Source organism: Acomys minous, assembly GCF_964271855.1.
Source record: "Acomys minous genome assembly, chromosome: 6".
NCBI lineage: Eukaryota > Metazoa > Chordata > Mammalia > Rodentia > Muridae > Acomys > Acomys minous.
The window spans coordinates 115,215,125-115,241,699 of record NC_140487.1 but is presented as its reverse complement, the minus strand read 5'-3'; positions in this window follow the sequence as shown (position 1 = coordinate 115,241,699).

The window sequence follows — 26,575 nt, the reverse complement described above, 5'->3', positions numbered from 1 at the left end:
TACAAAGAAGGTTATTTTTATTTCATTGGTATAGAAATTTGTTGATGCAAATCATGGTCATGTCAAATAATAGTCTAATTTTATCACAAGAATATATATTCTAGGTCTAACAGATAGATATGATTCTATAGATATTTAAGGTAAAATAATTAAATAAGGTCTTTGAAAGCCTCAGAGACCTACAGAATATGGCATTTAAAGATGTTTTTATTACTCTAATGATTCTTTGACAAAACAAGTTAACTCCTGGCAACACCCATCTGACCTCAGAGAAGATGATCAACATCAAAGAACCCTCTTATGGAGTTGGCCTCAAATGTGCCAAACCAGCCACTGGGCAAAATGTCCTTATTTTTGCCTTTGACAGAATTGTGCTTTAAAATGAGCAAAATTAGGTGCAGGCAGAGTCGATAGCCGATCTCTGCCAAGAAAGGGTAAGCAAGTCCTCAATAGTTCCTGCCTCGATAATATATTTGGCAAAGATATTGGGCCTGAAGGCTGAAGATGATGCTCCAACATTATAGAGTATGTTTTGTGACTTTTCAGGCAGTAAACTGTCTCAGTCTTTTTTTTTTTCATTTTGGAAGCTACTAACCTGCACTTCCAGTTCACTCAGCCATTTAAGATTTACTTCTTCTCAAGTCTCTGATGGAGTTGAAGACCATATAGTTTGGTCTTACCACCAAATTTGGTTGGTTATGGGATAAGATATTTTTAGATCAAGATAGATGATTTAAGTTTATAGAGGCGAGGTATGATAAATGTTGATTTTCATTCAGAAATTTAGAAACAACAAGATGGGAAAGATGTTTACTTCAAGTTTGACAAATACAAATACTAAATCATTATGAATATAACATTTATATGACTCATGATTGTCTTATGGTTCTTTCTGCTCTATGTAGTTTATTTTATTCATGTGTAAAAATGTAAATGTGCATGTTAAAGAGGAAACATAAATACTTTAAAAAAATATGGTTGCGGGATCCAAGATGGCGGCGAGCAGTGTGGACCGTGTTTGAAAGCTCCAGCGAACAATTCAAGGAATTGCACAGATTTCTGAGCCAGGAACACCAAGGTCCCCATACCATGGCAGCAGAAGTGCTCCACGGTTCGGAGGGACCAGGGTGCGGAGGACCTGCCTGCCCCTGCACACGGGAGGAGCGAGGACTTTCTTGGATCAGAGTTGAGGACAGCAGTGCCATCAGCGGCTCCGGCAGCGCCAGCGGCTCCAGCGGCGCCAGCGGCGGTGGCTGAGGTTTGCAGCTCAGAGCCTTCCAGTGGAGGCGATTAGTGTGGTGGATGGTGGGAGTTGCTGCGGGAGAGGGGACTCTGGACAGGATTTGGGTCGCGTGGTGCCTTGAGACCCAGGCTGGACTCAGCGGACGGTTCGGCCCGGAGTCCTGGGTTTGCTCAGTGAGCTGTGCTGTGGAGAGGCTGGCTCGGCTCGGCGGGCTATTCTGCCCGAGGCACAGCTCCCCTGCTGTGACGCAGGCTAGGCGGAGTGCGGGCTTCTACCCTGGGCGCCAGCTCAGCGCAGACGCAGTTTTCCTGCTGTGACTCGAGCAGGGCGGAGCGCTCAGTTATACTCCGGGTGCTTGCCCAGCGCAGACGCAGTTTTCCTGCTGTGACTTGAGCGGGGCAGAGCGCTCAGTTATACTCTGGGTGCTTGCCCAGCGCAGACGCAGTTTTCCTGCTGTGACTCGAGCAGGGCGGAGCACTCAGTTATACTCCGGGTGCTTGCCCAGCGCAGACGCAGTTTTCCTGCTGTGACTCGAGCGGGGCGGAGCGCTTAGTTATACTCCGGGTGCTTGCCCAGCACAGACGCAGTTTTCCTGCTGTGACGCGAGCGGGGCGGAGCGCTCAGTTATACTCCGGGTGCTCGCCCAGCGCAGACACAGTTTTCCTGCTGTGACTCGAGCGGGGCGGAGTGCTCAGTTATACTCCGGGTGCTCGCCCAGTGCAGACGCAGTTTTCCTGCTGTGACTCGAGTGGGGCGGAGCGCTCAGTTATACTCCAGGTGCTTGCCCAGCGCAGACGCAGTTTTCCTGCTGTGATGCGAGCGGGGCGGAGCGCTCAGTTATACTCCGGGTGCTCGCCCAGCACAGACGCAGTTTTCCTGTTGTGACTCGAGCGGGGTGGAGTGCTCAGTTATACTCCGGGTGCTTGCCCAGCCCAGACGCAGTTTTCCTGCTGTGACGTGAGCAGCGCGGAGCGCTCAGTTATACTCTGGGTGCTTGCCCAGAGCAGCCTTGGTTTGCCTGCTGCGACGAAAGTTGGGCGGAGCGCTCGCTTCTACCCTGGGTGCTTCCTCAGTGCGGTCTCAGTTTCCCTGCTGTGACGCAAGCCTGGCGAAACGCTCACTTCTACCCTAGGTGCTTGCTCAGCACTGTCGCAATTTTCCTGCTGTGACGCGGGCTGGGTGGAGCGCTCAGTTATACCCTGGGTGCTTGCTCAGTGCAGCCTTGGTTTTCCTGCAGTGACACAAGCTGGGCAGAGCGCTCACTTCCACCAGGTGCTTGCTCAGTGCAGTCGCAGCTCGCCTGCTGTGGCAGACGGTTCAGGCCCTGAGAATCTAGCTGAGCTCGATGCGAGGCTCGGGCCCAGTATCCCTGGCTGGACTTGGCAGGGGACCCAAAAGGTTGTGGATACCTTGGCCTGATCCAACGCTCATTCAGAGACCCAGAACGATTGCAGGACCCACAGCAAAGGGGAGCTGAGGATCACTGGCTGTGAGAGCCCAAAACTACAGGGCTAACCTCCAGCCATCCACACCAGTGAAGTATCAGGGCTTCCAGCCTACAGAAATCGTGAGAAAACAAGTGAATCTATCATCAGACTCCCTCCACTCAACTCAGGAAGTTACCCAACAAAAACAGAGACGGCAAGATGCCTAAGGGACAGCGTAAAAGCATTCGCAAAAACCCCCAAAACAACATGACGTCTCCAGTTCCCAGCTATCCCAAAGAAAACAACCTGGAGAACTCACATACAATGGAAGCACAAGAAAATGACCTCAGATCCTTGGTAATGAGGATGTTAACGGAGGAAACAAATAAAATTCGAAATCAGATGCAGGAAGAAGCAGCAAAGCAGGTGCGAGACATAAAAGAAGCACATAGAGTGGAAATGGAAAATTTTCAGGAAAATATAAACAGCCAGATGAAAGAAATTAAAAAATCTGTTCAAGATATGAAAATGAAAATGGATTCAATGATAAACACACAGACAGAAGAAAAACGAGAACGTGAAGCCTCAGAGAAGAAGGCGAATGACACAGTGCTGAGCTTTTCTAACAGAATCCAAGAGATGGAAGAACGAATCTCAAGTCTAGAAGATACAATAACAGATCTTGAAGCAACCAGTAAAGAAAATGCCAAATCTGGAAAATTCCTGACACAAAACATCCAAGAAATTAAGGACACCATGAAGAGAAGAAATCTGAGGATAATACGCATTGAAGAAAGAGAAGATATCAGACTCCAAGGCCCAGAAACTCTTCTCTGCAAAATCATAGAAGAAAATTTCCCCAATCTAAAGAAAGAGATGCCTATAAACATACAAGAGGCATACAGAACACCAAATAGAATTGACCAGAAAAGAAAAACTGCCCGTCACATAATAATCAAAACCCAAAACATACAGAACAAAGAAAAATATTAAAAGCTGCAAGGGAAAAGGGCCAAATAACATTTAATGGCAAACCTATCAGAATTACCCCCGACTTCTCAGCAGAGACCATCAAAGCCAGAAGGGCCTGGACAGAGATCCTGCAAAACCTAAGAGACCACAGATGCCAGGCCAGACTACTTTACCCAGCAAAACTATCAATAAACATTGATGGAGAAAACAAAATATTCCATGACAAAACTAAATTCAAACAGTACCTATCCACAAATCCAGCTTTACAGAAGGTACTAGAAGGAAAACTCCATCCCAAAGGGTCAAGCTACAATCAAAACTACTCAGGAAATAGATAACTATACCATGGCAAAAACACAACTACACAAACGCTCAACTGGAACCAACATCAAAATTAAGACTCTTAATAGTAACTGGTCGTTAATATCTCTCAACATCAATGGTCTCAATTCTCCAATAAAAAGACACAGACTAACTGAATGGGTGCATAAACAGGATCCAACATTCTTCTGCATTGAAGAAACACATCTCACCCATAATGATAGGCATTACCTCAGGATAAAAGGTTGGAAAAAAATATTCCAAGCAAATGGACACAAGAAGCAAGCAGGCGTAGCCATTTTAATATCAAACAAATAGATTTTCAACCAAGATTAATCAAAAGGGATGAGGATGGACACTTCTTACTCATCAAAGGTAAAGTCAACCAAGATGACATCACAATTCTGAACATCTATGCTCCCAATACAAGGGCACCCACATTTGTAAAAGATCTGCTAAAAAGGCTTAAACCACACATCGATCCCCACACAATAATGGTGGGAGACTTCAACACCCCACTCTCACTGAAGGACAAGTCATTGAAACAGAAACTAAGCCGAGAAATAACATCATTAACCAATGCCATGGGTCAAATGGATCTAACAGATATCTATAGAACCTTTCACCCAAACAAGAAAGAATTTACCTTCTTCTCTGCACCCCATGGAACCTTCTCCAAAATTGATCACATTGTAGTTCACAAAGAAAGCCTCAACAGATACAAGAGGATTGAAATAATACCTTGTATTTAATCAGATCATCATGGGCTTAGGCTGCAATTCAACAACAACAGAAATAACAAAAAGCCTACACGTATGTAGAAACTAAACAACTCTCTGCTAAATGACACCTGGGTCAGGGAAAAAATAAAGAAAGAAATCAAGGAGTTTCTGAAATTCAATGAAAATGAAGGAACAACATACCCAAATTTGTGGGATACATTGAAAGCAGTGCTAAGAGGAAAATTCATAGCACTAAGTGCCTTTAAAAAGAAATTGGAAGCAGCGCACATAAACACCTTAACGACACAACTGGAAGCCCTAGAAAAAAAAGAAGCAGAAACACCCAAAAGGAGTAGACGTCTGGAAATAATCAAACTCAGGGGTGAAATTAACAAATTAGAAACTAAGAAAACAGTCCAAAGAATCAACAAAACCAAGAGCTGGTTCTTTGAGAAAGTCAACAAGATAGAAAGACCATTAGCCAAACTAACTAAAAAGCAGAGAGACAGTATTGAAATCAACAAAATCAGAAATGAAAAGGGAGACATAACAACAGACACTGAAGAAATACAAAGAATCATAAGATCCTACTTTGAAGGCATATATGCCACAAAATTTGAAAATCTAAGGGAAATGGACGATTTTCTTGATCAATTTCACTTGCCAAAGTTGAGTGAAGAGCAGATAAACAAGCTAAATAGTCCCATTTCCCCTACAGAAATTGAAGTAATCATTGATAGTCTCCCAACCAAAAAAAGCCCAGGGCCAGAAGGCTTCAGTGCAGAATTCTACCAGACCTTCAAGGGCGAGCTAATACCGATACTCTTCAAGCTACTCCAAAAGATAGAAAGGGATGAAACATTACCAAACTCATTCTATGAGGCCATAGTCTCATTGATACCTAAACCTAACAAAGACTCAACAAAGAAAGAGAATTTCAGACCAATTTCTCTGATGAACATCGATGCAAAAATACTAAATAAAATACTTGCAAAACGAATACAAGAGCACATCAGAGATATCATTCATCATGACCAAGTAGGCTTCATTCCAGGCATGGACGGATGGTTTAATATACGGAAATCCATCAATGTAATCCACCACATAAACAAACTGAAAATAAAAAACCACATGATCATCTCTTTGGATGCAGAGAAAGCATTTGATAAAATCCAACACCCATTCATGTTTAAAGTTTTAGAGAGATCGGGAATACAAGGCACTTTCCTCAACATAATAAAGGCTATATATAGGAAGCCAATAGCCAAAATCAAAGTAAATGGTGAGATACTTAAGGAAATTCCTCTAAAATCAGGAACAAGGCAAGGCTGCCCACTCTCTCCATATCTCTTCAATATAGTACTCGAAGTTCTAGCCAGAGCAATAAGACAACATAAGGAGATCAAGGGTATTCAAATGGGAAAGGAGGAAGTCAAATTATCCCTATTTGCAGATGATATGATCGTCTACATAAGTGACCCTCAAAATTCCACCAGAGAACTCCTACAGCTGATAAACACCTTCAGCAAATTGGCTGGATACAAAATTAACTCAAAAAAGTCTGTAGCCTTCCTATACACAAATGATAAGCTTGCAGAGGAAGAAATTAGGAAAACTACACCCTTCACACTAGCCACAAGCAATATAAAGTACTTAGGAGTTACTCTTACTAAGCAAGTGAAGGACCTGTTTGAAAAAAATTTCAAAACCCTAAAGAAAGAGATTGAAGATGACATGAGAAGATGGAAGGATCTACCTTGCTCATGGATAGGGAGAATTAACATAATAAAAATGGCCATCCTACCAAAAGCAATCTACAGATTCAATGCAATCCCTATCAAAATACCTACACAATTTTTTAAAGACATTGAAAGTTCAATTCTGAACTTCATATGGAAAAACAAAAAACCCAGAATAGCTAAAACAATCTTGTACAATAAAAGGTGCTCTGGAGGAGTCTCCATACCTGATCTCAAACTGTACTATAAAGCAATAGTAATTAAAACAGCATGGTACTGGCACAGCAACAGGCCGGTTGATCAGTGGAATCGAATCAAAGACCCAGATATGAATCCACACACATATGGGCATTTGATTTTTGACAAAGAAGCCAAATCCATTCGATGGAAAAGGGATAGCATCTTCAACAAATGGTGCTGGTGTAACTGGATGTCTATGTGTAAAAAAATGCAACTGGACCCATATTTGTCACCTTGTACAAAACTCAAATCCAAGTGGATTAAAGACCTCAACATAAAACCAGAGACACTAAATCACTTAGAAGAAAAAGTGGGGAAGAGCCTGGAACATATTGGCACAGGAGACAACTTCCTGAACAGTACACCAACAGCCCAGGCATTAATGTCAACAATTAATAAATGGGACCTTATGAGGCTGAGAAGCTTCTGTAAGGCAGGTGACACGGTAAAGAGAACAAAGCGACAGCCTACAGACTGGGAAAAGATCTTCACCAACCCTACATCTGACAAAGGTCTAATATCCAAAATATATAAAGAACTCAAGAAATTAAATACCACCAAACCAAATTACCCAATCGAGAAATGAGGCATGGAACTAAACAGAGAATTCTCAACAGAGGAATATCAAATGGCTGAGAAACACTTAAAGAAATGCTCAACCTCCTTAATCATCAGGGAAATGCAAATCAAAACAATGCTGAGATTCCATCTTACACCCATCAGGATGGCTAAGATCAAAAATTCAAGCGACACCACATGCTGGCGAGGATGTGGGGAGAGAGGAACACTCCTTCATTGCTGGTGGGAATGCAAACTAGTACAACCACTTTGGAAATCTATCTGGTGCTATCTCAGAAAAATGGGAATAGGGCTTCCTCAAGACCCAGCTATTCCACTCCTTGGAATATACCCAGAAGATGCTCCAGCACACAGCAAGAAAATTTGCTCAACCATGTTCATCGCAGCCTTATTCATAATAGCCAGAACATGGAAACAGCCTAAGTGTCCCTCAATAGAAGAATGGATCAAGAAACTGTGGTACATATACACTATGGAATACTATTCAGCTATTAAAAACAAGGAATTCCCGAAATTTGTGGATAAATGGATTGAGCTAGAAATGATCATAATGAGTGAGTTAACCCAGAAGCAGAAAGACTCAAATGGTATATACTCACTTATATCTGCATATTAGCCCAAGGGGAATGTCCCACGAAAGCCTTCACTTACCAGGAAACTGAGACAGAGGAGAGAACATTCTAGTGGGACTCTAGATGAGAGAATCATGGGAGAAAGGCAAAGTAGAAGGACCCAGAGGGTCCTAGAAGCCTACAAGTAGAACATTATGATATGCAGATTTGGGGCCAGGGGTCCCACTCAAACTAAGGCGCCAGCCAAGGACAATACAGGCGGTAAACCTTAAGCCCCTACCCAGATCTAGCCAATGGACAGAACACTCCCACAGTAGAGTGGAGAGTGGGATATGACTTTCTCACATACTCTGGTGCCTCACCTTTGACCATGTCCCCTGGAGAGGAGACCTGGTGGCAATCAGAGGAGGGACAGCAAGTTACCAAGAAGAGACTTGATACCCTATGAGCATATAGAGGGGGAGGTAAACCCCCTCAGGAACAGTCATAGGGGAAGGGAATAAGGGGAAATTGGGAGGGAGGGAAGAATGGGAGGATACAAGGGATGGGATAACCATTGAGATGTAACAAGAATAAATTAATAAAGGAGAAAAAAAAAGAATTACACCTGACTTCCCAACGGAGGCTCTAAAATCTGGAAGATCCTGGCCAGATGTCTTGCAGACTCCAAGAGACCATAGATGACAGCCCAGACGAGTACACCCAGCAAAACTTTCAATCACCACGGATGGAGAAAATAAAGTATTCTGTGATAAAGATAAATTTAAGAAACTATGGCACCAGCCAAGGACAATATGTGCAATAAACTTCAAACCCCTAACCAGATCTACCCAATGGACAGGACACTCTTCACAGTTGAGTGGAGTGTGGGGTCTGACTTTCACACGAACTCTGGTGCCCCATATTTGACCACGTCCCCTGGATGGGGAAGCCTGATGGCACTCAGAGGAAGGACAGCAGGTTATCAAGAAGAGACTTGATACCCTATGAGCATATACAGGGGGAGGTAATTCCCCTCAGGAACAGTCATAGGGGAGGGGAATAAGGGGAAAATGGGAGGGAGAGGAATGGGAGGATACAAGGGATGGGATAAGAATTGAGATGTAATATGAATAAATTAATAAAATATATTTAAAAAGAAAAAAAATATGGTTGCTAACATATCTTATAAAGTTTACATCTGACCAAGGAAGAACTCCTACTGTCTGAAACATGAATATCTTCACATAGCAAGGAAGTCTTATGGACTACCTGGTCCTCATGACAAGCTATTTTTTCCAACAGCTTGGGTATTACAGCTAAAACACACATATAAAATTGATACCTTAAACCTGCTCAAAAATAGGACATAAATTTATCTTTAGATGATTTATACACACAGTATTCTCCATATATATATGTGTGTTAAAATGTACCTATACTAATATTTTTAAAGTTTTCTTATTTTCAGAGCAAAAGAGCTGATAATAATGAAGACAAAGTAAGTAGCCCAGGTGATACAACCTTAAAGACTGCCTCAGCTACTGTTTCCTCAATAATTTGCATGCATATCAACTTTAGAAGGACTAGCCCAGAGCTGGAGAGATTATTATTCTCATATATATATCTCATATATTAAAGGCTAAGCTGACAACAAAACTGGGCTAGCCCAAAGCATCAATCATAAAAAGATGGACAGATATTTTCCAACACTTGGTCAATACCTTAATTTTCAAAAGATACCAAAAAGACGTTTTTACTCCCAGAGAGAAAAGAGTAATTATAAGAACCCAACACACACATTCTCAATAGGTAGGATGGGTGTTGTGGTGGGTTACCAAAGTTTGTTATAGCCTAATGGGGGTTGATTATAAGTTAGTAAAGGTTACATTTAGGGATTTTTTAAATCCCATCTATCCTTTTCTCTTATCTTTCTATCCTATCTAGTGTTAGGGGAAAGGAGGGAAAATGGAAATGATAAAAGGGGGTATAGAATTATAGGACAAAAGGTAGAGTATTGAATCTACTATCCTCAAATATTTTACACTGGTATTGTATGTTGATAGAAATTTAAGATTATTTTGTTCTACTTTTGCTTAATGTTTTGTACATATTATTTATTGATAGAAATTTAAGATTATTTTGTTTAACTTTTGCTTAATGTATTGTCATATGCATGTCATTGGAAAATGTGGTGTAAAGTTCTAGCCTTAGAAAATATAACTATTGCAAACTGTTCAGGATGGTTGGAGATGGAAGTTAGTAGTTAGTGACCTGTAAACTTTACTTGTAGTCTTGTTAGATACTAGTTTAGTTAAACAGAATAAGCTTTCTGTAGGCTCTTGTGTATGTTTTCAAGGTTAAGAAGATAGTACATAGCTAGAAACAAACAATGTTTGTCTATTTAGATATACTGAGATAGATAAATAAGTCAATGAAATGATAAATAGCTATATAAATGGATAAGTATATAGACATATAGATGGATAGATTTATAGATACATACTTGCATAGATACATATATAGAAAGATAGGTAAGATTGTGCATTATTGTAAATAGATAGATGATCTTCATATATTTCAGAGATTTAAAGAATATGGCATTTAGGAATAAGGAGATTTTCCAACAGAGAGACACATCTGTTCCTGGCAGCACCTCCAATCTACTTCAACGGAGATGTTGGCCATAAAAGATACAAATGTGGCAAAATAGCCATTAGACCAAAGAACTCCTCTTATCTCTACTGCTGACAGCAAGCTAACTGCCCAAACTTTGATCAAGCATGATACTGGGAAATTGACTATCCAGCTTTGCAGAGACTAGATGGACCAGTCCTTCAAAATTCCTGCTTCACAGAAAAGTCTGTCTGATATTCTGGGCCAGTAGGCTGAAGATTGGATTCCCTCCAAATAAAGAAAATCCTCTGTTGATTGTCCAGGTATTCAACTGTCTCTGTCATGTCTACACATTTTTAATCAGCTTGCCATCACTTCCTTCATATTAGATAATATTTTCTTCTTAATTCTCTGATAGGGTTGAAGACTAGATAGTTTTAGTATTACTACAATTAGATTTTAGTTTATTTAAGAGATAAAGATTTGTTTCTAGGTTGATAAACATAAGTTATGATAAGAAAGTGATTTATAAAAACTTTGGACACTATGAGAGGACTCACTAGGATAGGAGAGATAGTGGAATACTTCCTCTAAGATAGTAAAATACAAATGAACTGGAACTTGTAAATGTAATTTTACCAGATAACTCTTGTACTTATTGTCTATAGTTTATTTTTTAATAGAAAGGGGATATATAGTGGGCGTAAACATGTTTTATTTGATCACAAGTGTGGTATATGAAACGGACTTGTGTAAGCATGTGCAGTGTTTTTCCAGTAAAGACAGACTTGTGAGAGAACAGGTGATGTTCATCCACCAGAAAAAGAAAAGCCTCTTAGAGAGAACCACTCCATGAATGCTTTGAGGTTCCAGGTTACAGCTGCTGCTGCTGTAGGGTTCTGGCTGCTGTTTCAAGTTCCAGTGTCTGAGGTTGCAGTCACTTTTGTTGAATTGAGTTTCAGGACAGCCAGAGCTTCTCAGAGAAACCATACCTTTGAATAAATGAATAAATGAATAAATGAATAAGTAAATAAAATAAATAAACAAAACCAGGCAAATTGGATTTGTGCACAAATTGGGCAGCTCAAGACTATGAAAGATTTAGAGCATCACTGAGGAGAATTGTCTTTGTCAGGGTTTCTATTGCTGTGAGGAGACCCCATGACCATGGCAACTCTTACAGTCCATTATCATCCTGGTGGGAGAATAGCAGTGCGCAGGCAGACATGGTGATGAAAAAGGAGCTGGGAGTGCTACACCATGATCCCCAAGAGACTGTGTGTTACACTGGGTGTAGCTTGAGCATAGGAGAACTCAAAGCCCAGCCCACCACAGTGACGGGCTTCCTCTAATAATGTCATGTCTCCTAATAGTGTCAGTCCCTATAAGCCTGTGGGGGACAATTGCATTCAAACCACCATGGGAGACAAGAGAGAAAAGATTTTATAAAATATTTGAGGACATCAGAAATGAAAACATAGTGGTTAAAATGGCAACCCACAGTGAGAGACTGACTAAGCTGAAGGGTATCTTTACTATTTATTGGGGGCTTCTTTTTGTTTATAGAGGATCTCAGCTCCATCACCACAATTTCAAAAAGCAGAAAAGCAAAGCCTCTGGTCCTGCTTCTAAAATCCAAGCCATAAGCTACACCATTAGCCCCAATTTAAGTGTTTTAATATAGCTGGGAATGTGGCTCAGTTGGCCATGCACAATGCCCTGTGTTCAAGATCCAGCACAAAATAAACCAGGCATGGTGGTTCATGTCTATAATCCTACTATTCTGTAGACAGAGGCAGCAGCATCAGAAGTTGAAGATCATCTTCAGCTAGACAGGGAGTTGCAGCCAGCCTGGACTACAGAAGACTCAGAATCAAAACCACATTATTTTGGCAGACTTAAGTCAAAGAATTTAGTGAATGTCACAAGGTAATTTGAAAGGACAGATACATAACATCTTTTAAAGATAAGGAAATAAATAAATGAAGAAAATATACTAATTCCATTGGAAAATGACACTATTTTCTCTTTTTCACCTATCACTACAGACATGCTTTATTGCTATCAGTCCACACCAGCATGTTCTGATCAACCCCAGCTTTTTCCAAGGCTTGTGGTAACTGCTGGGTAAAATGTATGATAGGCCAAATACAAAACAATAAACAAAAAAAAAATCAAATGAGTCACTCAGGTAACTACAAAGGGGGACAAACGAAGACAGAGAAAGTGGGACTGTCAAATTGTCAGTGTGACACATTATGCCTTCTAGATGGAAAACCCCAAAGACTCCACCAAAAAGACTAAAACTTTACAGGATACAAATTCAAGAGAGACAAGAGGATGCTAGGCCCAGCTAGGCCAGCTGTATTGGTGAGGCCACATTCAGTAAGAGACCCAGATGGAAACAGCAAAAAGGTAGAGAATAATTCAGAAAGATGCCTGATGTCAAGCTCTTTCCTCTACATGTACATGTGCTCACATATATACAAACATACAGAAAAATACAAGCATATAAAAATTCACAGGGTTACCTATGTACAAACAAAACCAGACATATACAAGTAGACAAAACACATAAATATGGAGACACAAACACACAGACAAAAACAAACTACCAACATAAACACACAAACATACATACACATTAAAACACCAGCACACATATACATCACACACAAACACATGCAAATGCATACATAAACTCAAAAGCACAAAAACACAGGCATATAAAAACATGCACATAGGCATGTATACACACACAAGCATACACAAAAAAACTCACCTATAAACAGAAGTACAAATATAAAACCACACAAACACAAAATATACATGCATAAGCACATACAAATACAATGAAACAAACATGCAAATGTTAGCAAAAGTGACAAACACAGATGTATACAAAAGAAAACCTCACTTGCACACAAGATACATGCACATGTGTTCACACACACAGTGTACAAACAAGGATACATAAAAACACATACATGCATGTATACATAAAGACACAAAACTCTACACATATACAAACATAAACCCACACAAAAATATATTACTACTCACAGACATACACACAACACACAAATATTATAATGTGCACACATGCTAATACAACACAAACAGTATACAAATGCAAAGAGACACCAACACACACAGACACACAAATACACACAAGCACAGATGCACATGCTCACAGTCACAAACACACAAACACATAGATGCACGCACAGAAAACATATAAACACTTAGATGTATAGACACATATAAAGCATGTAAATGAAATACATACACAAACAGAAACTCATACAAATACACAGATACACAAGAACAAATATACAAACAAACAAGTACATAGACAAGTGCAGATATACCCGAATGCATGTGTGCACACAGAAACACACCACAGAGACAAAAGTGTGAGTGTGCAGACATACACGGGGACACTTACATACATATGCATATACATGCACACAGGCACACAGATGCACACACTAATATCAAACAACCCAGGACATCTCAAGCAGAAAGGCTGAGGAAGCAGGCTTTACTATGCCTAATTTCACAATGATGTCCACACTGAAATGAGGACATGGTGCTGACATAAGTCCAGACACACACATGAGTGAAGCAGAACACACAGCCTACTGCTTTTGAAGGTTTTGTTTTTCACATAAAGGCGAAAAACCTTTATTGGACAATTGAGTCCATTCAATAATGGTGCTGGGAAGGTGGAAACCCAGGGTATCTGGTCAGGGTCCTGCTGTCTCCTGGATGGATCACAGACCCTTCAGTCTCAATCTGCTCCAGGTGTGGCTGCAAAGAGCTGACAGGCTCCCTGGTCTGCTACAGTGATGGTGAATATCTGAGCACAGAACTTCAGAACACTTCTCTTTGCTTTGCAAAATAACCATAATTGCTCAATTTCATTATCCTTTAAGCTGCCATGTTTGAGACAAATTTCTTCCCTTCCTCTACACAGAGGGCATGAATATCATTATTATTTAAAATGATTAGCACTTTCTTTTTTATGCCATGTATTTGAAAGTGTAAAACGCAAACTGCAGGTTTGTTCTTGAGAAAATCTTGATCACACACAGTGTTGAGCTGTCCCTCTCTCATTGGCCTGTGTAACTTTAAAAACAAACAGCCAAGTAAAGAACAAAAAGGGGGGTGAAGGAAAAGGCAATATCCAAACAACCCAGCTTCTTCACCCCTCACAGCATGTCTCCTATGCTGCCATCTACTGGGCTCTGGACATCTCTGCAGCTGGGATGAAGGGTATAAATTATCTTCCAGGTGCCCTGGAGAATCTCCAAAGACACAAAACCTATCATGTCTCCTTCAAACTATTTCAAATGCCTAGAATCTAGACTGAGTTCAAAACCAATGGCTGAGGAACATCTGCAACTAAAGGCTTGACTGGGCCTTTTCAGGTGACAGTCAGAAATAGGACCAAGGGCTTAGACCCTTGTTCTCAAGCTGTGAATTATGACCCCTATGGGATTTGAATGACCTTTTCACAGGATTTGCATATCAGATAGCCTGCACATGAGGTGTTAACATTGCTATTTCTAGCAGCAGAAAACTTATAGAAATGAAGTAGCAGTGAAAATAATTTTGTGGTTGGGAGTGCCGCCATGACATGAGGAACTGTATTAAAGGGTCTCAGCACTAGGAAGCTTTAGAATCTCTTTCCAAGAGCCCTTTGTAAAAGCTCTCTGTCCATAAGCATTGCTCTTGTGCTCTCTACTCCAGCATAAAAACCACATGGGTTGCTGATTAAACAAGATGTTCTTCCAAGTGTGTACTCAAGGTCTTCAGACTTTCAGAGAAAGTACACTGTGGCCTCAAACCTGAGAGTTGATTGACATTACATCATTTTGCTCATGAAAATGTCAGCATTATCTCCTGAGAGTGGCCTTCTGCTTTGTTGTCACATGCTTGAGATGTATACAAATTGACCTGGTGAATAAAGTTAAGGGGTCCTGCAGTATTGACTGCAGGCCCTCCAAAGCCTATCCTGTGCTTCCAATTATGCCTTGCCTCAGTTTCTTTTTTCTGTTCTTTCATTTCCCAGTCCTCAATTCATAATCTAGGATCTGTTTCATACTGTACAGAACAGGCTCTGGCAACCACTGAAGGAGAACTGTTCACAAATCGTCAGCAGAGAACTTTCCACTAGACCAGAGCTGAAGCAATGCTGATAGGTTTGGGGTTAAGATGTTTTTGATAATCAATATGCCTTGGTTACAGATGGGAGACCTGGCTTGGCCTCCCATTCCCCTAATCCCCTTAAACTGAAGCTTGCAGGCTGCCAGTCTGAGGCCAGCCTTTTATACAGAGAGCTCTCCTTTCAAAGGGGAAGTAGAAGAAAAGAAGGGAAGGAGGGAGGGGTAATGGGAAGGGGAAAGCTTTTGGATGGAAGTGTTGGGTCAGGAGCTATGGTCCCCTAAATGGAGCCACACTTCAGCAGCTGATACAGCCTGGAGGTGCAGACAGGTAGCCTCTCTGTGACCTTCCACCATGGGCTAAACTTCTCCTGTCACCCAGAAGCAGAGACAGACTGGTTACAACTGGTGCTCTCTGCTAATTACATGCTACATGATCCTCCTCAGCTCTCTGAAACCATAAGAATGAAATCTCACTTTGCTTTTGGAACAAAATGCCTCTTCAGAACTCCTGACATGCTCTCTTTAGCATGAAATAGCTTCTAATAAGTCTACTGCCCCAATGAACGTTCTTGAGCTGGCAAGGTGGCTCATAGATAATGGTACTTTCCTCTAAGCATGACTACCTGATTTGGTGGCCAGGGACCCTCAGAAAAGAGAACTGATTTCCACAGGATGGCTCCCGAGCTACACATAAAAATGATTCAAATGTTTATATAATGGTCAGTCTGAATCAGTATCCCTCTTAAACCTGAGGCCTTCCAGAGTGGCCCAGACAGAAAAGCAACTGTTGTTTGTGGGCCTGCTGGAGTTGACAGTTGAGAGTTCATATGTAGACAGGGTTCAGTGGCCCTCAAGGTAAGACATTATAGGCTTGAAGTCAAAATTGTCAACATACTCACATAAGTGGGAAACTTTAGGTTTGCTCTGTGCAGTTCACTGGGGATCTTCCTTCCCCTTCTTCCCTCTGTCCCCTGGCCATTAGAATCACATTTAAGATATCTTTGAGTTATTTTCTAATCTTTTCTCTAATATGGAAACAACAGGATGTTAATTGTTGTGCTTTGTTTTGTTTTTCAAGACATGGTTTCTCTGTGTAGCCTTGGCTGTCCTGGACTCACTTTGTGGACCAGGATGGCCTCAAACTTCTGCCTCAGATGTGGTGGGATTGAAGGTTTGTGCCACCATGCATAGCTTCCATGGTCTGTTTAAATAGTCTTAATTTTGTCATTTGCATAGACAGTTACTCATCAGTTTTCTGTTCCATACATGAGCCACCTTGCTTTCATTCTGCTTCTTCTAAGGTGTTCTGGAAGCAGCCTTTTTAATGCTATGATAGAACTATCTCCATTCAATTGAAAAATACATCTCATTGTTTCTAGGCTATGAGATTCACACACACACACACACACACACACACACACACACACACACACACACACCCCTCCAAAAGTAGCACTCATGGGTGAGTGGGCTGGTCCTTCTGGAATATTGCATATGACAGCTGAGAGAATGCCTGAGCCACCTCTCTAACTGGATTCCCCTGGTATAAGTTCTTTGCTTTATTGCCTGTTTTCAGGTCACATATTAGGTCAGGGCTGGTGGCTACTCAGGTCACATTTACATACAGTGGCCTCTTTCTTTCCTTACTTGCTACAGGGAGATGGCAGGCTTCCTACTGAGAGTCTCCCTGTGAACTCTTTTCCCCAGAGGAAGCTCTTCCCAATGCATCTATGCAAACCCCTAAGCAATCAGTAGGCAGATGTGGGATGTAGGATGTGGTTACACTAACTAAGGGGCAGTCTGATGGGTATGTGTTGACTAAAGGGCAGTGTGATGGGTCTGTGGTAATTAGAGGGCAGTGTGGGAGGCATATGTAAACCAAAAGACAGTGTGATGGGCATATGTTAACTAAAGTACAGTGTGATGGGCATGCATTAATTAAAACTCAGTGTGATGGGAATACTCTAACTGAAGGGCAGTGTGATGGGCATGTGTAACAAAAGGACTTAAAATAAAGGGGGTCTTCGTTCCTTCCATTTATTCTATTTCCTTTCAGTTGCCATGATACAACACTCTGACTTAAATGCAAATTAGAGGAGAAAATGATTTACTTATCTGACACTTCCATGTCCCCAAACCCATATTGGGGTAAGTTGAGGCAGAACTCTGGAGGAACACTGCTTGCTGACACAATTTCTGGTTTAACTGGAAGACTAGTGCTTAGGTAGTTTTCTTACCCAGTCCAGGATCATCAATCTAGGGAATGGTGCCTCCCACACTGGCCTAAACCCTCCTGCATTAACTAATAATCAAGTGAATCTCCTACAGACATGTCACAGACTAAATATGATCTTAATGATTCCTCAATCCAGGCTTTTCTCTCAGTGGCCATTTCTCCTAAGTCCTGGTGATACTTGGACCTGAAACTTCCTGAGAATCTCTTGTTAATGTAAGTAAAAGGTGTATGAATATCAGATAGTAGATGACTCAATTCCTTTCACAATCTAAAAATTCATCCCTTGGTCAAGTCTTCACTCTCCTGTGGTTGCATAGTGATCGTCCATGCTCATTTTTCTTGAGGATAATGGATAATATGAGCAACTGTTCTAAGACCAACTTAACCTAAGTTTCTTCTCTAAGTAACCAAGTATGTTGACTAGTGTATCATACCTTCAGTTGTCAGTTTGACACAAACCTAGAGTCACCTGGAAAGAAGGAATGTCAGCAGAAAAACTGTCTTCATCTTAATTATTGGTTAATATAGAAAGGTCCAGATTTTTGTCAGCCCTGCAATCTGTAGGATGGTAAGCCTGGGCCATATAAGAAACACAGCTGTAATGGGACTTTGCTGGCCCATGCCTGGGCAGAGGCTAGTGACTCTCTGAGTACAAGGCCAGTCTGGTCTACAGAGCAAGTTCCAGAACAACAAGTGTGCATAGAGAGACTCTGTCCCATAAGCACAAAAAAGGAGAGGGAGAAGTGTGAGGAAGAAGCAGATGAGCATGGATGCAAGGGGAGCAAGCTAGTAAGCAATACCCCTCCATGTTTATTCCTCAGGATGCTACCTTGGTTTCCTTGATGGTGAACAGCAACCTGTAAGATGAAATATTCCATCCCTGCCCAACTACTTTTGGTCATGATGTTAATTGCAGCAACAGAGAAGAAAACAAGGACACTCATCTCTGTCATCCAGCACTCTGGAAGTTTATATGTATGGCTCATATAGGCTGTTGTGGGGAATGAGAGATATGAGTAAGAAAAATGTGGAGAAGAGACTGAAGGCAGATATCTGAACTGACCATTTGGGGAACATGGAAACTGGCTGTGCACTGAATCTATCCAAGTCCAGCTTTAATTTCAAATGGTTACCAGAGCAACAGAAAAACACATGATTCTCCTGGAGGCTGCCAGAGTGAAATACCAGAAACTGTAAAGCTTAAGTAATAGCGTAGATTGTACCTGGGGAACAGGAAGGCTGGCTTGTTGGTCTGAGATCAACGTTCTGTCAAAGGCTGGCTTCTCCACAGGGGTCTCCAGGGAACTTGCAGATGCCCACCTTCTCTCTGTGTCTTCCCAGTTTCTTTCTTCTGTGTCCTGACCTCTTCATATGAGAAGAAAAGCCATGCTGGTACAGCAACCCCATGAGGAATTCATTTTAAGTCAATCACTATTTAAATCTCTAACTTACAATAAGATTAAGAATCTTATTATATAATATAAAGTACGTTACTGGCATATTGCACAATGCTACAGGACAAGCAGTTGTAGAAAGAGCTAATTTTACCTTAAAATAGATGGTTCATTAAAGAAAAAGGAAGAGTCAAGACTCCAGGGGACAGACTAAATAATGCTTTTTGGAATTTAAATTTTCTTAATATTCCATGAAAAAGACACGACAGTATCTGAGAGACGTGACGTTATAGTAAAAACTGAGGAACTAGAATATCCAACATACTATGAGGATCTGGTGACAACGGATTGGAAACCTGTAATAGTTTTGAGATGAGGGCATGGTTATGTTTACTCTTGAAAATTGAACTTTCAGTGTCTTTAAAATATTGCATAGGTATTTTGATGGGGATTTCATTGAAACTGTAAATTACCTTTGGTCAGGTGGCCATTTTTACTATGTTAATTCTCCCAATCCATGAACAAAGGAGATTCCCTCCATCTTCTGATGTCATCTTCAATTTCTTTCTTCAGAGATTTAAAGTTGTTTTTTCTCAAACAAATCCTTCACTTGCTTGGTTAGAGTTACTCCTAGATATTTTATATTGCTTGTGTCTATCATGAAGGGTGCTGCTTTCCTAACGTCTTCCTCTGCATGTTTGTCATTTGTATATACGAAGGCTACTGACTTTTTTGAGTTAATTGTGTATCCAGGCAATTTGATGAAGGTGTTTTCAGCTGTAGGAGTTCTCTGGTGGAATTTTGGGAGTCACTTATATACACTATCATATCATCTGCAAATGGGGATAATTTGACTTCCTCCTTTCCCATTTGGATTCCCATGATCTCCTTTTGATGTCTTATTCCTTTGGCTAGAACTGCAAGAACTATATTGAAGAGATATGGGGAAAGTCGGCAGCCTTGTCTGGTCTTCGATTTTAGAGGAATTTCCTTGGCTATCTCTCCATTTAATTTGATGTTGGCTATAGGCTTGCTGTATATCGCCTTTATTATGTTTAGGTATGAATCTTGTATTCCTGATCTCTCCAAAACTTTAAACATGAATAGGTGTTGGATTTTGCCAAATGTTTTTTACGTATCTAAGGGGATGATCATGTAATTTTTTCTTTCAGTTTTTTATATGGTGGATTACATTGATGCATTTCCATATATTAAACCATCCTTGCATGCCTGGAATGAAGCCTACCTAGTCATGTTGAATGTTATCTTTGATATGTTCTTGTATTCGTTTTGTGAATATTTTATTGAGTATTTTTGTGTCAATGTTCATAAGAGAAATTGGTCTGAAATTCTCTTTTTTTCTTTGGGTCTTTCTGGGGTTTAGGTATCTACCTGACAGTGGCCTCATAGAATGGATTTTGTCATGTTCCACCTGTTTCTATCTTTTGGTGTAGCTTGAAGAATATTGGTATTAGCTCTTCTTTGTAGGACTGGTAGAATTCTGCACTGAAACCATGTGGCTCCAGGCTTTTTTTTTGTTTGGAGAACACTAATTATTGCTTCCATTTCCATTGGAGATATAGGACTATTTAATTTGTTTATCTATTCTGGATTCCATTTTGGCAAGTGGAATCATTCAAGAAAATTGTGTATTTCCCTTAGATTTTCAAAATTTGTTGCATATATGCCTTAAAAGTAGGATCTTATGATTTTTTGTATTTCTTCAGTGTCTGTTGTTATGGCTCCCTTTTTGTTTCTGATTTTGTTGATTTGGAGAGTGTCTCTCTGCCTTATAGTTAGTTTGGCTAAATTTTTTCTATCTTATTCATTTTCTCAAAGAACCAGCTCCTGGTTTTGTTGATTCTTTGAGTTGTTCTCTTTGTTTGTAACTTATTGATTTCTGCCTTGAGTTTGATTATTTCCAGACATCTACTCCTCTTTGGTGTTTCTACTTCTTTTTTCTAGGGCTTCCAGATGTGTGGTTAAGTTGCTTATGTGGGATATTTCCAATTTCTTTATAAAGGCACTTAGTGCTATGAATTTTTCTCTTAGTACAACTTTCAGTGTGTCCCACAAATATGGGTATGTTGTTCCTTCAGTTTCATTGAATTTCAGGAAGTTGTTAATTTCTTTCTTTATTTCTTCCCTGACCCAGAAGTCATTAAGTAGAAAGTTGTTTAGTTTCCCTGTGTGTAGGCTTTTTGTTATTTCTGTTGTTGTTGTTGTTGAAGTCCAGCCTTAGACAATGGTGATCTGATAGGATTCATGGCATTATTTCAATCTCCTTGTATCTGCTGAGGCTTGCTTTGTGACCCAGTTGTGATCCATTTTGGATATGGTTCCATGGGGTGCAAAGAAGAAGGTATAATCCTTTGTGTTTGGGTGAAAAGTTCTGTAAATATCTGTTAGATCCATTTGATTCATTGCATTGGATACTGATGTTATTTCTTGGCTTAGTTTCTGATTCAATGACCTATCCTTCAGTGAAAGTAGGGGTTTGAAGTTTCCCACTATTAATGTGTGGGGACTGATATATGGTTTAAGCTTTTTAGTAGTTCTCTTACAAATGTGGGTGCCCTTGTATTTGGAGCATAGATGTTCAGAATTGGGATGTCATCATAGTTGATTTTTTCTTTCATGAGTATAATGTGTTCTTCCTAATCCCTTTTGATTAATTTTGATTGAAAGTATATTTTTATTAGATATTAAAGTGGCTAGACCAGCTTGCTTCTTGTGACCATTTGCTTGGAATATTTTTCAAGCCTTTTACTTGGAAATAATGTCTGTTCTTGTGGGTGAGATGTGTTTCTTAAATGCAGAAGAATGTTGGATCTTGTTTATGCATCCATTCAGTCTGTGTTTTTATTGGAGAGTTGAGACCACTAACTTTGAGAGATATTAATGACAAGTGACTGTTGAATCCCTTAATTTTTGATGTTAGTTACAGTAGAGTTTGTTTGGTTGTGTTTTAGGGATGGTGTAGTTATGTATTTCCCGTGGAATTTTGGTTGTGGGTTGTCCCTTGGGATGGAGTTTTCTGTTTAGCCAGATTTGTGGATAGGTACTCTTTGAAATTGTTTTTTGTCTTGGAATATTTTGTTTTCTCCATCAATGGTTATTGATAGTTTCACTGGGAATAGTAGTCTGGCCTGTGATCTTTTAGGGTTTTCAGGACCTCTGTCTAGGCCCTTCTGGCTTTTATGGTCTCTGCTGAGAAGTCAGGTGTAATTCTAATAGGTGTGCCATTGTATGTTACTTTGCCTTTTTCTCTTGCTGATTTTAATATTTTATTCTGTTCTGTATATTTTGTATTTTTATTATTATATGTCAGGAAGATTTTCTTTTTTGGTCTATTGTCTTTGATGTTTTGTAGGCCTCTTGCATCTCCTTCTTTAAATTTGGGGAATTTTCTTCTATGATTTTGTTGAAAATATTTTCTGGGCCTTAGAGTTGGGTCTCTTCTCTTTCCTCGATGCCTATTAATCTCAGGTTTTGTCTTTTCATGGTGTCCTTGAGTTCTTGGTTATTTTGTGTCAGGAATTTTTCAAATTTAGCATTGTCTTTGATAGTTGCTTCAAGTTCTACAATTGTATCTTCTAGTCCTGAGATTTGTTCCTCCATTTCTTGGAGTCTGTTAGAGAAGCTAACTTTTGTGTTGCTCACTTTCTTCTCAAATATCTCTCATTCCCGTTTTTCTTCTGTCTGTGCTTTTATCACTGTTTCCATTTTCACTTCAGATCTTGAACTGTTTTATTTATTTCCTTCATCTGGTTGTTTGTATTTTCCTGAAAAATTTCCAGTGCCTCTCTGTGGGCCTCTTTTATGTCTTCCACCTGTTTGGCTGCATCTTCCTGCATTGGATTATGGATCTTATGTATTTCCTCCATTATCATCTTCATTACTAAGGATTTGAGGTCATTTTCTTGTGTTTCAATTTGGCTTGATTTCTCAGGGTTACTTTCTTTGGGATAGCTAGGATCTGAGGATGCCAAGTTGTTTTGGTTTTTGTTGTTTGTATTCTTGTACTGTCCTTTAGTCATCTTGCTATCTATAATGTTGGGTGGTAGCTTCTGATGTCCTTCACTGGTCATTGAGAGTGGGTAGTTGGTGAGTGATCATAGATCACATGACCTTGCCTGTGGGGATCACGGAATTCTTCTCCAGAACCACATTGCAACCTGGTTTCTGTTCCAGAAGACTTTGTTCTACATCTTAATCTCCTGACTTGGAGAGCAGAGGTAGGCTTCTGCTAGATCTCATTCATTTTACTGAGAGGATTCAGACTAGCTGTTTTGGGTCAATTGAGCCTCTCCTAAGCATGTAGAAGACCCTGCTGTGCCATAGTAATTGTTTTATCTGCCCAATTTTCCAGGCCTGGACTGCCTGGTCCACAGACAGGCTCATGCCCTATCAGTCTAGATAGTGGAGCAGTCTAGATTGTACAGCTTTGGCAGTTTAAAACCACTGAGCTGTGGCCACTATTTAGACCCCCTTCCAGACCCTCAGGCAGTCCAGCTTCTCCCAAGAGCATGGGAGTCCCTGCTGGGCTGTGGGGACTATCCTGGCCAGGTTCTATTAGCCCAATTTTGCAGCCTCCACCCACTGAGGCCAGATGCCTGGCTATGGCCTGACCCACCCAGACCATACATGCTGTTGCTGGGCATAGTGGGCTTCTCTGTGGCCTCCAGGGTTTCCCATGGACTGGAGTGGTGCCAGTGGGGGTGTCTTAGAACAGATTTAATTGTTTCCCTGAGACTTCTCCTGGTCAGGAGCTCCAGATTTCCACTGTCACACACACTGTGCCTGAGCTATAGAGGTTGGCTGGAGTCTGCAGGTGGGTTCCATTCCAAAGTCTGGAGAGTTGGTTCAGGTCTTCCGTGGGCAGGACCCCACTTAACTAGTGTTCTCCAGTCTGTGGCTCCCAATCCAGTTCCTGGTCTCTGTGCTGTGGATTGGATACAGTGTGTGATAGGCACCGCTATCTTGGTACTGCCAAACTTTAGGGTTTTGAAGTATATTCTTATGTCACATCTAATTTATGGAGAGCCTTTATCATAAGAAAGATTGTGTCTTATGAAATACCTGTTCTGCATCTGCTGAGATGACTCAGCTAATGGAGACTGCAATGGGAATGCCTCCCGATGGATAAAGCACTTTTATGACTCTTCCATGCCACATAAATATTCATTGTGGTTTCCTGATAAGAGTAAAGCTCTGCCAAATGAGTAGTCTAAGGGAGGTGAGATAGAAAGACCAAACACTGGGATGAAAAGAGAAGGAAGCTCTTCACCCTGATGTCTGGTTGGTTTGTCTTTCCAGATGGCAATGCCAGGATGCTCAATTTACCCCATATGATTCCAGAAGTGCCCACAGAGATGATTGTGCTTTCTTAAGGACATCTCAACTGAAAACTGTTCAGAACAAATTATGACACCGCTACTTATGACCTAAATTATTTCTAATATTGATAATTTTTAGCACTTCTTATTCCTGATAACACCTCTCATAAATCCACTTTACAACTTTGTTGTTAAAGGGAAAATTTTAACATATCAACTTGCTGTGAATTACACTGAATGATGGGGGACCAAGGAGTTACTCTTCCTTGAAAAGCTTTTACCCAGACTTAGGCTATCTCATTCCTCCCCTGGGACACCTCTCTCATAAGTTGTGTGCTGAAGGACAATGCTTTAAAAGTCCTTTAATGAGCTCTGTTTCTTGCTGCCTTTTCCATAGCAAAGACAAAAACCCAGTTTGACTAGATAGCAAGCACTAAATGGGAAAGGGAACTCCCCAGGCTACACAGCCTGGAGTTCTGACCCAATCACTCCAACATAAGTAGCAGGACTTATTTGGCTTAAAGCTCTGAGGGAGAGACAAGGGGTGCCATAATGGTTGCACACTTGTGAGGGTTGAGAGTCACTACAGGACTCTCTGTCTGTAGTTTTTGGCATCTTGGACTCCTAGGGTTGTACAAATGTCACCCTGTGAGCATCTCTATGAATACACATTTCTCTTTGGTGTAATAGGTCAGGGTTATAATGACCTAATCATAACTATCTTAAATATTAGTATCTGTAATGACACTATTTCCAAATAAAGTCAAATTCTAAGGTTCTAAGACATGAATAGAAAATGAGATCATGAATGAGGGACACCATAAACAATTAACATGTTAGAAAATATCTGATTTTAAAAAATAATCTCGATTTATCAAGACAGGGTTTCTCTGTGTAGCCTTGGCTGTCCTGGAACTTGCTCTGTAGCCCAGGCTGGCCTTGAACTCAGAGATGTACCTGTTTCTATCTCCTGAGTGTTGTGATTGAAGGCATGCATTGACACTTCTGGGTGCCTGAAAAATCTGTATTTTAGTAAATGAAGTAAATTTCAATTTATCAGGCAGAGAGCAGCTTGAATGACCACAGTATAAACTGCAATGATTACCAATTTCATTTACCAATAGCCTAATTTAGAAGTAGTTCATGTCTTACTCATACTGGGTTCTCTTAGGGTAGCAGAAATCTACCCTAAGTTCAAAAATCACTGTCCTTCATTCCATGACCAGTGTCCCAGTGTAAGTGCCGGACAAAGTCCGTTTTGAAAAAGAAACTTCATTTTGTGTTATACTTGGTTAAGGGCTGAACCTAGACACCAAAAAACAAAACAAAACAAACAAAACAAACAAACAAACAAACAAAAAACCAACCAACCAACCAACCAACCAACCAAACTAAAACCCAGAAATCTAAAGGGAAAAATTCCCATAGCAACACAATCTGTTCACCTTGAGACTACACCCAGAACTCAAATATACTCTCTGCTGGTGAACCTAAACAGCAGGTGGTCTGGCACATAGCAACAACCAATTAGGAGAACTAGGCCAAAGCTCCTAATAACACCCCCAGATACATTCTAAGCTGTTTGAGGTCTGGCATGACTGCTTTAGCCACTTTTTCCTATATGTCAACTTGCCCCTACAACTGTTACCCAACCATGAAATGCCAATAACTTCCTGATTGTAGTTTTTCTGTCCAACCATATCCTGTAAAACCTATTTCTTTGTCTAAAACCTATAAAAATCCATCTCAATTTAGACTCAGGGCCACTTTCCTGCATCTGCTCTGTCAGTGCATAGGAGATGTGGCCCAGGCTCACACTGCAATAAAGATTTCCTTGTGATTGCATTTGGGCTTGGCTCTTGGGTAGTCTGTTCTGGTATATCTCACAACTTGGGCATAACATGTGGCTGGGAACCCAAGCAACCTCTGACTCAAGGGGAGTCTAATCCAGCAGTGTGTTTTGTTTGTTGTTTGTCTGTCTCTCAGTATTACTTTAATTTTGTGGTCTTGAGACAATTATGTATA